The following is a 13665-nucleotide window of genomic DNA, read 5'->3' on the forward strand; positions in this document are numbered from 1 at the left end:
TGCAAAGAATATAATCAATCTGATTTCGGTGTTGACCATGTGGTGATGTCCATGTGTAGAGCCTTCTCTTGTGTTTTTGGAAGAGGGTGTTTGCTATGACCAGTGCATTTTCTTGGCAAAACTCTATTAGTCTTTGCCCTGCTTCATTCTGTGTTCCAAGGCCAAATTTGCCTGTTACTCCAGGTGTTTCTTGACTTCCTACTTTTGCATTCCAGTTCCCTACAATGAAAAGGACATCTTTTTTGGGTGTTAGTTCTAAAAGGTCTTGTAGGTCTTCATAGAACCGTTCAACTTCAGCTTCTTCAGCATTACTGGTTGGGGCATAGACTTGGATTACTGTGATATTGAATGGTTTCCCTTGGAAACGAACAGAGATCATTCTATCATTTTTGAGATTGCATCCAAGTACTGCATTTCGGACTCTTTTGTTGACCATGATGGCTACTCCATTTCTTCTGAGGGATTCCTGCCCGCAGTAGTAGATATAATGGTCATCTGAGTTAAATTCACCCATTCCAGTCCATTTTAGTTCGCTGATTCCTAGAATGTTGACATTCACTCTTGCCATCTCTTGTTTGACCACTTCCAATTTGCCTTGATTCATGGACCTGACATTCCAGGTTCCTATGCAATATTGCTCTTTACAGCATCGGACCTTGCTTCTATCTCCAGTCATATCCACAGCTGGGTATTGTTTTTGCTCTGGCTCCATCCCTTCATTCTTTCTGGAGTTATTTCTCCACTGATCTCCAGTAGTATATTGGGCACCTACTGACCTGGGGAGTTCCTCTGTCAGTATCCTATCATTTTGCCTTTTCATACTGTTCATGGGGTTCTCAAGGCAAGAATACTGAAGTGGTTTGCCATTCTCTTCTCCAGTGGACCACATTCTGTCAGATCTCTCCACCATGACCCTCCCGTCTTGGGTTGCCTCACAGGCATGGCTTAGTTTCATTGAGTTAGACAAGGCTGTGGTCCTAGTGTGATTAGATTGACTAGTTTTCTGTGAGTATGGTTTCAGTGTGTCTGCCCTCTGATGCCCTCTTGCAGCACCTACTGTCTTACTTGGGTTTCTCTTGCCTTGGGCGTGGAGTATCTCTTCACGGCTGCTCCAGCAAAGTGCAGCCCCTGCTCCTTACCTTGGATGAGGGGTATCTGCTCACTGCCGCCCTTCCTGACCTTCAACGTGGGATAGCTCCTCTAGGCCCTCCTGCACCCGCGCAGCCACGGCTCCTTGGATGTGGCATTGGTCCTCCTGGCTGCCACCCCTGGTCTCGGGTGTGGGGTAGCTCCTCCCGGCCACCACCCCGACCTTGGACTTGGAATATTACTTAGTCATAAAAAGAAACAAAACTGGGTCATTTATAGTGGTCTGGATGAACCAAAAGTCCGTCATATGGAGTGAAGTAAATCAGAAGGAGAAAAACAAATATCATACATTAGCACACATATATGAGCTGATTCACACTGTTGTACGGCAGAAATTAACATAACACTGTAAGGCAAGTATCCTCCAATTTAAAAAAAAAAACTAAAAAAAAAAAAAGGAAGAGAAATGATGAGTCTTGCTTGCTGCCTGGCTCTCAGAGCATCAGGGATGGTGATTCTGCATTTTTATACTTCCGAGGAAAATAAGCCTAGCACGGTAGCAAGCCTCACTCACGTGCTCACTGCAACATTGCTCCTCCTCCGGTGCCCAGGTCTCTCCCCTTATCTTCCTCTCCCTCCACAACCAGGACAAGCGTGTTCACTGAGCTGTTGGGTGCTTGAAACACAAAGGACCCTTGAATGTCCCTAAATACTTGTGCTACTTGCTTTACACTGTTTATAGTCCGTCAGTTTTCTGCACAAGGTATCGGGTTAGCCTTCCATGTGTAAAAGTGGGAGAACTGGGAAAATTTAAACAAGCATCTTTTTAAAATAAGAGAGAAAAAAACTTAAAGGAACATCTTGCTATTGTAAAATGCAACGTGGACTGTTCAATGCTTCTACTGTCCCTGCCCCCTTCCTAAGCCTTGTAGAAGAGAAAAGTCCCTGGTGTGAAAGTCAGAAGACCTGGTCCAGTTCAAGTCTGGTCCTGCCCCTAACCGGCTGTTTGACCTCAGGCAGGTCACGTGACCTCTCCAGGCCTCAGCTTCCTCATCCATCAGCTTACAAATGATCTTTTTCTCTTATTTATTTATTTTTTAATGGAAGGATAATTGCTTTACTGAATTTTGCTGTTTTCTGTCAAGCCTCAACATGAATCAACCATCGGTATACATATGTCCCCTCCCTCTTGAACATCCCTCCCACTTACAGATGATCTTTGAGGTCCCTTGGGGCTCCACATTTTTATAATAAAGAGCAAGCAGAGGAACACTTGCTCCTCAAAGGACTGGAAGTGAGACAGAAGAAGATGAGCAAGAGAAAAGAAGCCCTTGGCCACATGACTGGTGTGAGGAACGGTCTGAGCCCCCTTTTGTAATAAAGGACTGCCTTGCCTAGAAGGGCACTGAACGCTTCAATGGTGAGGGATGTATTAAATATCTGAGAACTGCTATTATCTAAGTGATGAGAGGAAGCCTCAAGATTGCAGTGGAGGTTCAACTGAGGCCAGTGAATTTTATGCCATCCTTAAGAGCTGACTGTCAGACAACTCCCTGAGAAGGCATGATGGACCCTGAGAAAGAAGAAACAGTGTCTGCTAACAATGAAATAAACTACCATGAACCTCAGAGATCATTTTAATAGTGGGATGGAAGGTAATTTGAGATGGTTCTCTTAAATATCCTTATTTACATTTCAGATGCAGTGGTCACTGATGTCCCAGGTGTACATGTTTTATTACTCAGACACTGAGAAGACAAGGTGATGCTTGGACGTTTTTTTCTGTAGTGTCCTGGTTGGAATTTAAATCTGGTGTAAGTTTCACGGCACTAACCCCCTTCTAGTTGAAATCTATATTGTTGAGCATCTGAAGAGCAAAAACATCAGCACTCTGAAATATAAAGAATAAAACAAAATAAATGAATATGCCAAAGGTTCAAGGATTATTGAGATCTATGTAGCTTCCTCATCGATAAAGCAAAAGTCAGTAGCAAGCAGGTGTTTATACTGTGGGAACAGAAAATAAACTTTTAATCAGTGATGAGTCTCTTTCTTATTAGGGATGGAAATAAAGTTTGTTTTACTTTTTTATGAAAATAAAGACAATTTCTGAATTCCTTTCAACCTGAGCTTAGATGGACTCATCTGAGTTCTGTGTTCATATTAGTAGATATTCCATGTTTGAGATTTTATCAGATTTTGCCAGATTTTAATCCTCAGCTCCAAGGTACATGGGTTGAGAGGTATTTAACAAGCAAAACCACCTATTATGTGCCAAACTCTATACTAGAAACTAGGAGGAAAACAAAGATGGCAGAGATTCCTGTCTTAGTCAGGAAAACAAACATGCAAACAAATATCCGAGGATTGTTGAAAGGACAACAAGGAGACGGAGTCAGAAATGACGAAGTTTGCTTAAAGCCCCTGGAGAAGGCTTCTTTTTACAGAGCTCTGTTTTCACACAGCAGTCCACGCCTTCAGTTCCTAAACCCTGCAGACAATGAAACCTCCCTCAGAAGAGACACAAGGGCACGTGACCCATTGGAGAGGGTGAGGATGGTGCGTTATCCATCACGACTGCATGCGCTCAGTAGCTAAGTTCTGTCCAACTCTTTTGCGACCCCGTGGACTGCAGCCCACCAAGCTCCACTGTCAATGGGATTCCCCAGGCAAGAACACTAGAGTGGGTTGCCATTCCCTTCTCCAGGGGGTCTTCCTGACCCAGAGATCTAACCCACATCTCTTGCATCTCCTGCATTAGCAAGCGGATTCTTTACCACTGGGCCACCTGGAAAGCCATTACCAATCACATCCTTCACCCATCTTGCTGTCAGCCACCAGGGAAGCACAATTAATCCTCACACAGAGCAAAATACACCAAGAACCTCCATTCTGGGAGCGTATTTCTCCTCACCTTCCAGGGGTGCTAACTGCCAGGGTCCCAAAGACCCTGCCTGCTCCTTTGACTGTCCTGCCAGTAACACTGGCACATCAGAAAGAAAACAAGTCTATACATAAAACATGACTGTTTCTTCATGAATCCACACAACCCCTGAGAAGTACCAGAGAACTAAAAATCGAGCAAGCATGCTCAGTCACTTTAGTCGTGTCCGACTCTTTGCAACCCTAAGGACAGTAGCCCAGCAGGCTCCTCGGTCCATAGGATTCTTCAGGCAAGAATACTGGAGTGGATTGCCATGCCCTCCTCCAGGAGATCTTCCTGACCCAGGGATTGAACCTGTATTTTCTGCATTGGCATGTGGATTCTTTGCCCCTGAGACACCAGGGAAGCCCTAAAAATTAAGCTGACACCCGCTATTTAGCTTTGCTGTAGAAAGTCTATTATGGTAGTTGTTAGCATTCCGAATAATACTTAAGAACGGTCATCTATTTATAATTTATCTTCTAACATAAAACTATTATTTCTGGAAAGCTTGCAGCAAGACAAAAATGGCCTTATTCCAACCGCCAAAATCAATTCTTCTGTACAAATTTGATATAGGCAGCCTGTGTACCATTTGAAGAGCTCACTGACCTGTGAAGCCTGGCGTTTGCACCATAAAATTTATACCTGATTTGATGAAGTTATTGAACCCTGTGCTTACCTCATCTAAGGTTTAAAAGCAACCTTACATACTTTTGCTTTTTCTCTTTAGGAAGAAGTTTGGGCTAAATGAGAAATCAAGTTGTTTGTGCTTTGGATTGGGGTAAAGACAGACAGTCTAGACTGCACTTAATGAAAACTATAAGTTAATTTCGAGTGTGATGCTGGAGGTTCATTGCCAAGTAAAAATGATGGAGATTATTTTTAAAAGGCAATAGAAGAAGGGGGAAAAAAAGACATAATGCAATATTTGAATATGAGTCTATTTTCTTCACTAGATTGCTAATTAAAAGTTTATTTTCATATAGTCTAATCTTAGGATTCAGGAGACATGAATGATGCACAAAATCTATCTGGCCTGTTAAATAGGGATAATTAAGAATAAAAATATTCACCCTCCTTAATATTTGGCTCTGCAGCAATCCAGATGCAAATGAATCTCCTGATTTTTCACTGCCACATAACAGCCAATCATGGATATGTTGACTTTTAATATTAAATAGTAAAACAAAAGCAATCCCAGCTTTTCCACTTTATTTATAAAAAGAGCAGCTTAGTTGTAGCCATTCAACATCGTTTAACGAGGTCATAAAAATGTCACTATTTAACAGGCTGAACCATGAGTGAGAGTTGTTGTGCACAATTCTTATCTCACACAGGTTCACACCACTGACAAGGGCTCCTAGCATCCCATTCCAGGAGCCTCGCACTCAATGACTGGCTGGAGTGGGACAAAAGACCCAAACTTTTCAGGACTGCTCTGAAAGTGCTTGTTCGGTGGGCATGAATTTTTTCCATCTCAATCCATTTCTTTAGAAACTTAACCAAATTGAAAAAGCAGACACTTGATCCTTTGGATAAATCCTAACGTTTTGATTTAATAGGCAACAGCAGGAATTTAATACACTCAATGATATCCATAAATCTGTTCTGAAATTGTGACTTTGTTTCTGCAAATTTTTAAGTGATCTGAGTGATTCTTTTAAGCACGGGCTGTTTTGCTAAGGAAAACTTCTTAGTCTTTACTGTTCAATTCACAGACAAACGTTGAGTCTGGATACATGAATATCTCATAGATATGTGTAGGAGGGCAACCATAAAATGATCCGTGTAAACATGAAAATAAGGTTGTCTTCTGAGCTGCTCACTCTAGAATTAGCAAACAGGGGGTCAAAACATAAGTATATACAGGCACGATAAAGAACCAGACTATCTCTCAGGACAGTAACTCTTATCCATACCCTATTGGAAGTAAATAGCCAGCTGCATTGTGAACCTGACAAGGACTGTCTCTGCTTGCTGATCCTAAGGGCACTGAAATGGATAAACCACGTGGTCATCGGCTACATAGTGCTGTATAGGCTGTATAGCACTATAAAGCATGCAGACAGAAGTAACTCCTTCCACGGCCATAATGACTAAGCGGCTGCTGATAATTTGGCTTCTTATGTAGTTTGTCTACAGGGTGAATTAAGCTAATCAAGCCAATTTAAATACATAGTCCACTTGACATTGAATTTATCAATGCAAATCATAACTGCTAAGCATGATCCATTGCTTACTGGATGCCAGAACAATGTTCTAAGCACTTTACATCTATTACGTTGTCAGTCCTCTCAACAGGACTAAAAGCTAAGTCACTTCGCCAAGGTCACTCAGCTTGTTAGTAGAGGAGCCGGAGTGTGAGCCTAGGAAACCTGCATCTTGAGTGTGGAGCCTTCACCCTTGTGCTACAATAATCTTAGTGTAGTCATCAGGGTTGCTGTGAGCTTTGACATCACTAATTAGTATCCTAACACCCGTCATTTGTGAAGCACCAATAATAAGACCGTATTTCCAACACTAAAGGGCTACAGCCAGCCCAGGACCATAGACAATTCCCCAATGACACAGCACCCTATTGGGTGAGCTGTCAATCCATGGTTCCCAGAAAACATTTCCACACACCACCCTCCAATGCACCTTGACTTTAAATTCCTCACTTGGAGAAATTAACTATGTTCTTGTTTTCTTTGTTGCAGTTTTGATTTGACTGTGTTCGGATTATCTGCTGCTTTAGTAAAATAGTATAATCCCCTCTGTCACTGGGAATCCAAGAAATTGGATTTCTTGTATGGGTTAGTTCAGAAGTCAGTGACCTGGCCTCCTGGCTGTGTAAACCAAATCTCTAGACTCTGCTTTGAGGTTTCCCAAACACCATCCAAACTGTAAAGAGCTAAAGACACGGACAGGAACATCATGGGAATCCACAGTGTGACCACTGGCTCCAGCGTGGGAGCCAGGCATGGAAACTGCGTTCAGTGTCCCTCTACTTTTGATACAAATAAACAAGTCAAAATCTCCCTCCCCCATCACGTTCACTTCTTATTCCTTAGTCGAAATAAAATTAGTTTATCCCTACATGGATTAAATCTCTCAAATATGTACCTGAAGGTACATGAGTAGGTGCTACCAGTTTTCATGTCCCAATTAAATCATTAAAACATACATTTGTGAATATGGAATATGTGGTCATGTTAGAGTGTGATATTTGCCTAACTGATTCCACTTTAAATATGCTTTTGATAAGGTAATATATTATTGTGCTTTTTAAAATACAAAGTGGCTTTGCAAACACTGTTCATCATAATTCAACATTTTCCACAATGTGTTCTGTAGAACATTCATTACATAGCATATTAATAGAAGTGACCCCAGAAGGGAAAAAATGCAGTTTCTAAGGCCTAGTAAATATTAGAAACAATGAGTGCAGTGGGTCTCTCTCCTGCAGGGTTTCTCGGAGCTTTCAACTTATTATGTATTATATATTGTGAAGGGGCTTCCTAGGTGGCACACTTGGAAAGAACCTGCCTGCCAGTGCAGCAGAGGCAACAGACATGGGTTCGATCCCTGGGTGGGAAAGATCCCCTGGAGTAGGAAATGGCAACCCACTCCAGTATTCTTGTCTGGAGAATTCCATGGACAGAGGAGTCTGGCGGGCTACACGATAGTCCATGGGGTCACAAAGAGTCGTACAGGACCGAGCACACGCACACACATATACTGTGAATTTCTAAGGAAGGGCAACAGTATGTTGACGTTTCTCTCTCTGATCGGTTTTCAGGTTTTCCCCCAATTCACAGAGGAGCTCTACTTTACAAAAATATAATAAACGTGATTTGTTAGAAAAACAGAAATAAAAAAATAGATAAGATACGACCTATTTTTATGAATAGATTTAACAGATGTGAAATCATGAAGTCAAATATCTCCTCAAGTGTCTAAAAGTTTAGTCTTGGTTTTTGTATGTGTCCCATAACAGATGGACGGGAAACAAGCTGTAAACAGGCGTGATCGTTTGACGGATCACAGTTTGAGCCCCATCGCACACAGCATTTGCACCTGCATTTGATCACCAGTATTTGATGCAGATAATCTAGTGAGTCTAATGTTTAAGGAAATATGTGTTGAAAAATGCTGCTTTGTTTTCCAAATCCATTTGATCACTTATCCTAGTTTAACTGTAAGAGGGACATCAGCTTCATTCAATGTCAAAGAGGCAGTTTGAATTCTGCTCTCTGAAGACAAAGTGGTAAACATACTCCAAGTGAATGAATAATTGAGTTTGGTGCATGAAAATGTGGAGAATGAGGCAGGCTAGGAAGGCATGATAAAAGAGCTGCCTGGCCATAGTTCTCTACTGATAGTTGCCAAGTCCAACCAAAGCAAAAGCTACTGGAAAAAGAGAATAAAAAAACGTGCAGCGCTTGCTTGCGCTTGAGTTTCTTTATGTAAATTTCCCTCCTGAGGAGACAGAGTTTCCTACCCTGGAAGTAGCAGCATTCCGTACCATCCCACATGGTCATGTGAATTTCAACCAAGCTGATTTTACTCTCTCCTCCAATCATTTTGGATCAATCAGTCACATTTTGAATTGACTTCTTTGTACCTAGCAATGTGTCAGATTCTATATCTTTTCTGATTCTGAGCCTGTTTTGTAATATAAAAGTCAAATAAAAGGTTTCTTAAAAGCTATTGGTGTTTCGCCTAAGGTTCTGTTCCTCATCAGAAATGTTCAATTATAAAATCATACAGTGCAGTTTTAAGAAATGTGCCTCTGTCTAGGAGAAAAGATTGACTGTAAAATTCAACTCCAGGTTTGAGCTGGTGGAAGAGTTCTTCAAAAAAAAAAACACAAAAGCAAATAAATTCTGTTGATGTTGTACCTTGACACTGTTGTGGAAACAGAAAACAAATTACTTGAATGTAGTTTCAGGTGATAAAAATGAACACTTCCTACAGCAAAATGTTTTAACCAGAACTTAAACATATAGGAAAGTTCTTTCCACTTGTCAGTCCTCACAATGGTTTTGAAGAAAGGTGGAAACTTGCTCTATACACACATGCAAAAGGCACTTGAGTAGTGATAATTGTAATTGAAATGTGAATAATCACAATAGATGAAATAGAATATTCAGCTTTAAAATCCGTTTAAAAAGAGAAAACGTTCTTGAAAACTAAATGAATGACTCTGAGACAGGGATAACACTGTCAATATTTGAGGTCAGATTTATCATTCATTACCCTTTTGCTGAAGACTGCCTCGGTAGACTGGAAATCCAAAGCCAATAGTAGAGTCAGAAAAAAAAAGAGATACTATTATTGAGCCTATCTCCACTTGCCTGGAAACCTAGAGCACTCACGAGTAAAATGTTGTTGATTTCAGGTGACCTTTTCTCTGCCTTACTCTTCTTACTTTTGCTAATACCCCATTTTAACACTTGAAAAGGTCATTGTCTTATGCAGTCAGACACGAGAGAATTGATAATGATGATGGAAATTCTGCCTTCCCCACAGAGTCAAACTATGACAGAAGCTGCTTGACATTCTGGTGGAAGCAGGGTGAGTCCTGTGGAGAGGTATTACAGGTGATACCAATTGAGAAGTAGCACCATGTCTGTTTTGTCCTCCAAATCTCTCTCCCCCTGAATGCTATTACTGGAAATTTTCAGCCTTGGAATTACTATTTAAATTAAGATAGAAAGTCCTCATAGTATCAATATCCTCCACAAACCTGCCAATGCAGGAGAGACAAGAGACACAGGTTCAATCCCTGGGTCAGGAAGATCCCCTGGAGGAGAAAACGGCAACCCATTCCAGGATTGCTGCCTGGAGAACCCCACGGACAAAGAAGCTTAGTGGGCTACACTACAGTCCATGGGGCCGCAAAGAGTCGGGCGTGACTGGGTGACTGAGCACACACACAGCACACATTTGTCAACAGATAAGCCTGACTCATTGCAGCGTATGAAGGTATGGGAGGCAGGTGGTAACACAGGAGGTGCAACGTCTTGCATCCACTGAGCACTGAGTGGTGAGAAAGAGCTAAAGGAAAAGAACCACCTAGCAGAGCAGGAGTGGGCAATAGAGGATGTGATGGCTAGAGGGCATCACCAAATCAATGGACATGAGTTTGAGCAAACTCCAGGAGATAGCGAAGGAAGGGAAGCGTGGTATGCTGCAGCCCACGGTCACTAAGAGTTGAACATAACTGAGCAACTGAACAACGATAAGAGGCTCCATGGACATCATAGGCAGAAGGTAGGCACCAATGACAAGGTGCAGCCATGTAGAGCTCAGCCTGGAGAGCACTTGTGTGAAGTTACCTGGAACACACTTCACACTCTTGCACAGCAGATGCTCAATAAGCAGTCTTTGTTCTCTTTTTCATTCTTCTACAAAAGAGTCTAGTCTATGGGATTGGTTTCCAGCACAGTAAACCTGAGCTGATCTTCCTTATTTGGTAGGTGGAGATTGACACCTTATGACACCTTTTTCCTGTAAGTCTCAAAATTGGAGGGAGAAGAGTGAAGGTTTTAGATATGATAACACATTTCAATTATCTTTTATTTCATCTGTTTATTTGTATTTTCAAAATGAGTGCTTCGACAGTGCTACTTTTAACTCGGATTGGTTGTATTGCTTACATGGGCATTGCCTCCCTTTGCCTTCTCAGGATAATGCTGAAGGAGGGAAAGGTAGGCATAACTTCCACTTAAGATGGGAGGAAACCTGGGTATAGGATGGATAAGAAAGATCAAGGTTAAGAGTTAGATTAGGAGTCCCTAGTCTCCATTATGCCAGCCAATGTTCTATGAAACTAAATCTCAAACCCTAAGTCATGCTCTGAAGCCATTTTGGTAGCATTGGGTCAGGACCTGATGAAGCTCAATGAAGGGCAAGAATGAGATCTGATCTCTGCTCTATCACAGGGACCATCAATAAAATCTCACATGTATTAGATGCTCAGTATTTGTTTGTTAAATCTTATGTGTGTGGAAGAGAAGCTTCTGAGAAAGAGCTGAGAAAGAACATGAAAAGAATGGAACTTAGCAAGATACGTTTTAAATTGCATTAGAGAAAGCTCGGGTAAACTACTGTAACAGGTAGCTCTGGTGAATATCAAGTTTCTTCCTGCCCCCTTGAATTTCAGCTGCAGCTAGAGTAGACCATTCTGTGCGAGTACAGATTTACCCTCACTGATACACACCCTGTACCTTTCTGCTTCTGCCCCAGGGCCCTTCCTCACGCTGACAAGTCTCCTTGGTTCACACACATGCGATCAGGAAGAGAGGGAGTTTCTGCTTCCAGAGTTGCCTTCCACCCAGGAGGATGTGAGCCTGGGGATAAATGTCCCCGCCTCCCCTCCTTGAGGAGACAGTATTAAGAGAAATTCTGTTTGCCACCAAGGAGGTGAATTAAGCCCCATCACCTACGGCAGTGACTTAGAAAACACACCCCTAACATGGGCTTCTCCTCCTTCTCCTCTTACTGTCTGTCCTTAACACCTTCACTCCTGGTTACTGGGAGCAGTTTCCAAAGAAACTGGCTGCATTGACTCTTTGATTCAGGCTCTACTTTCAAGGGAAACCAACCTAAGATAATCATTTAAAGGATGTATTGACTTTGACTCAAAGTTTGGCAGGAAATAGTTATAAAAAATAGACAGTTAGAATAAGTATAGAAAACGTTTTGATAGAAGCAGTAAAATGGGTCATAGTCAAGACTGATCTTCAGCTCTTAAGAACGGCCATGGGGCCCAGCTATTAACAGAGTTTACTACTTCCGTACCACCTGGAAGATTGCTGTTGCTCTGAGCTGCAGAGGGCCTCCTCACCTCAGCCTGCTCCCCAAGCCTCTCTGTTACAATGCCCAAGAGTGCCTTGTGGTCCACAAAATAAAGGAACAATGCCAGGGGCTCTCAAGACCTTGCCCCAGTGCCTCAGCCACGGTAAGGTTCATGCCCATTTGACACTGATTATTAAATATTCCTAGAGTCATCTTTGGCTATCACAATTCATAGGAAATACACTAATTTTAGGGATGGGGAAGTGATTATCACGAAAGATATTCCTGAAGAACTGACACTAAAGTTGGAAAGGGGTTACACACAGAGGAAATAGCTTCTGTGATAATCTAGAGATGAGAAATTATAGCACTTTATAAGAAGCAAAGGGGCTTCCTAGGTGTGCAGTGGTGAAGAATCTACCTACCAATGCAGGAGATGCAAGAGACATAGGTTCGATCACTAGAAGATCCACTAGAGTAGGAAATGGCAACCCACTCCAATATTCTTGCCTGGAAAATTCCATGGACAGAGGAGCCTAGTAAGCTATAGTTCATGTGATTGCAATGAACTAGACACCACTGAGCGACTGAGCATGCATGTATAGGAAGCAAAGGATATTCAACATGGCAAGGCAGGAATATAAATAGAGGCCACATCCCTTAGGTTATCCCAGATGAGGTTAAGAGTCGACACTCCTCTCAAAAACCACTGAAGGAGAAAGGCTCTAATCATAGAGATCATGATGGCCCCTCACATCTAATTCAGGATATGAGGTCCCTGCCCAGGAATGGATGAGCTCCCTAAATGAACTTCTGTCCAATGACTTTCCATGAATTATAGCCTCGAATGTATATGACATTGTCTGCTTGCTTCCACCATGCCAGCTATAATTGATGCGTTTGTATAAAGGCATTTGATCCTCACAACAAACCTGTGAATTAGACGTTATTGTCATCCCCACTTCACAGATGAGAACGCCAACTCAGAAAAAGGTGAAATACTTTGGCCAAAGTTACAGTGCTAGCAGGTGGCTGAGCTGGCTCTTGAATTCTTATGTTTTATATTTTAGAGAGGCTGATGCAATCTCAAATTACAGACATGAAATTCAGAAGCTGTTCCACACAGTGTTTTTCTCAGAGCTGGAGCTGGTTTTCAGAAGAGTGTATCTATCCAGATTAATAATGAGTGAATAGAAACCCAAGGGTCAATTACAGGAGTTTGAGTCTAAAAACACAGTGTGTTGGGTCAGCAAATCCCAATGCCGGTGATAAGTTTCACCACATCATAAATATAAAATGTACAGAAAATAGAAGAAAACTCAATGGCCAGTCAGTGATTGACATTATAAAGAGCATATTTGGGATTTGGAGAGTAAGTGGAGATGAAAAGGGTGAAATATTTATAGATCTCAACTTCTCATTTACCAGTGAATGTAAGTGTGAGTGATTCAAACATCCTTAGTGGGTACCACAATTGTGGAAGATACAAAAAAGTAGGAATCATACTCCCCCAAAATGGGGACATGCTTCCCAGTCTCCAGCAGTGTACATCTTTAACAGAAAGCCAAGATTCATGCATTCAGTTCAGTTACTCAGTCGTGTCCAACTCTTTGTGACCCCATGAACCACAGCACACCAGGCCTCCCTGTCCATCACCAACTCCCAGAGTCCACCCAAACCCATGTCCATTGAGTTGGTGTTGCCATCCAACCATCTTATCCTCTGCTGTCCCCTTCTCCTACTGCCCTCAATCTTTCCCAGCATCAGGGTCTTTTCAAATGAGTCAGCTCTTCACATCAGGTGGCCAAAGTATTGGAGTTTCAGCTTTAGCATCAGTCCTTCCAGTGAACACTCAGGACTGATCT

The sequence above is a fragment of the Bison bison genome, unplaced genomic scaffold (genome assembly GCF_000754665.1).
Source record: "Bison bison bison isolate TAMUID 2011002044 unplaced genomic scaffold, Bison_UMD1.0 scf7180017864232, whole genome shotgun sequence".
Taxonomy (NCBI): domain Eukaryota; kingdom Metazoa; phylum Chordata; class Mammalia; order Artiodactyla; family Bovidae; genus Bison; species Bison bison.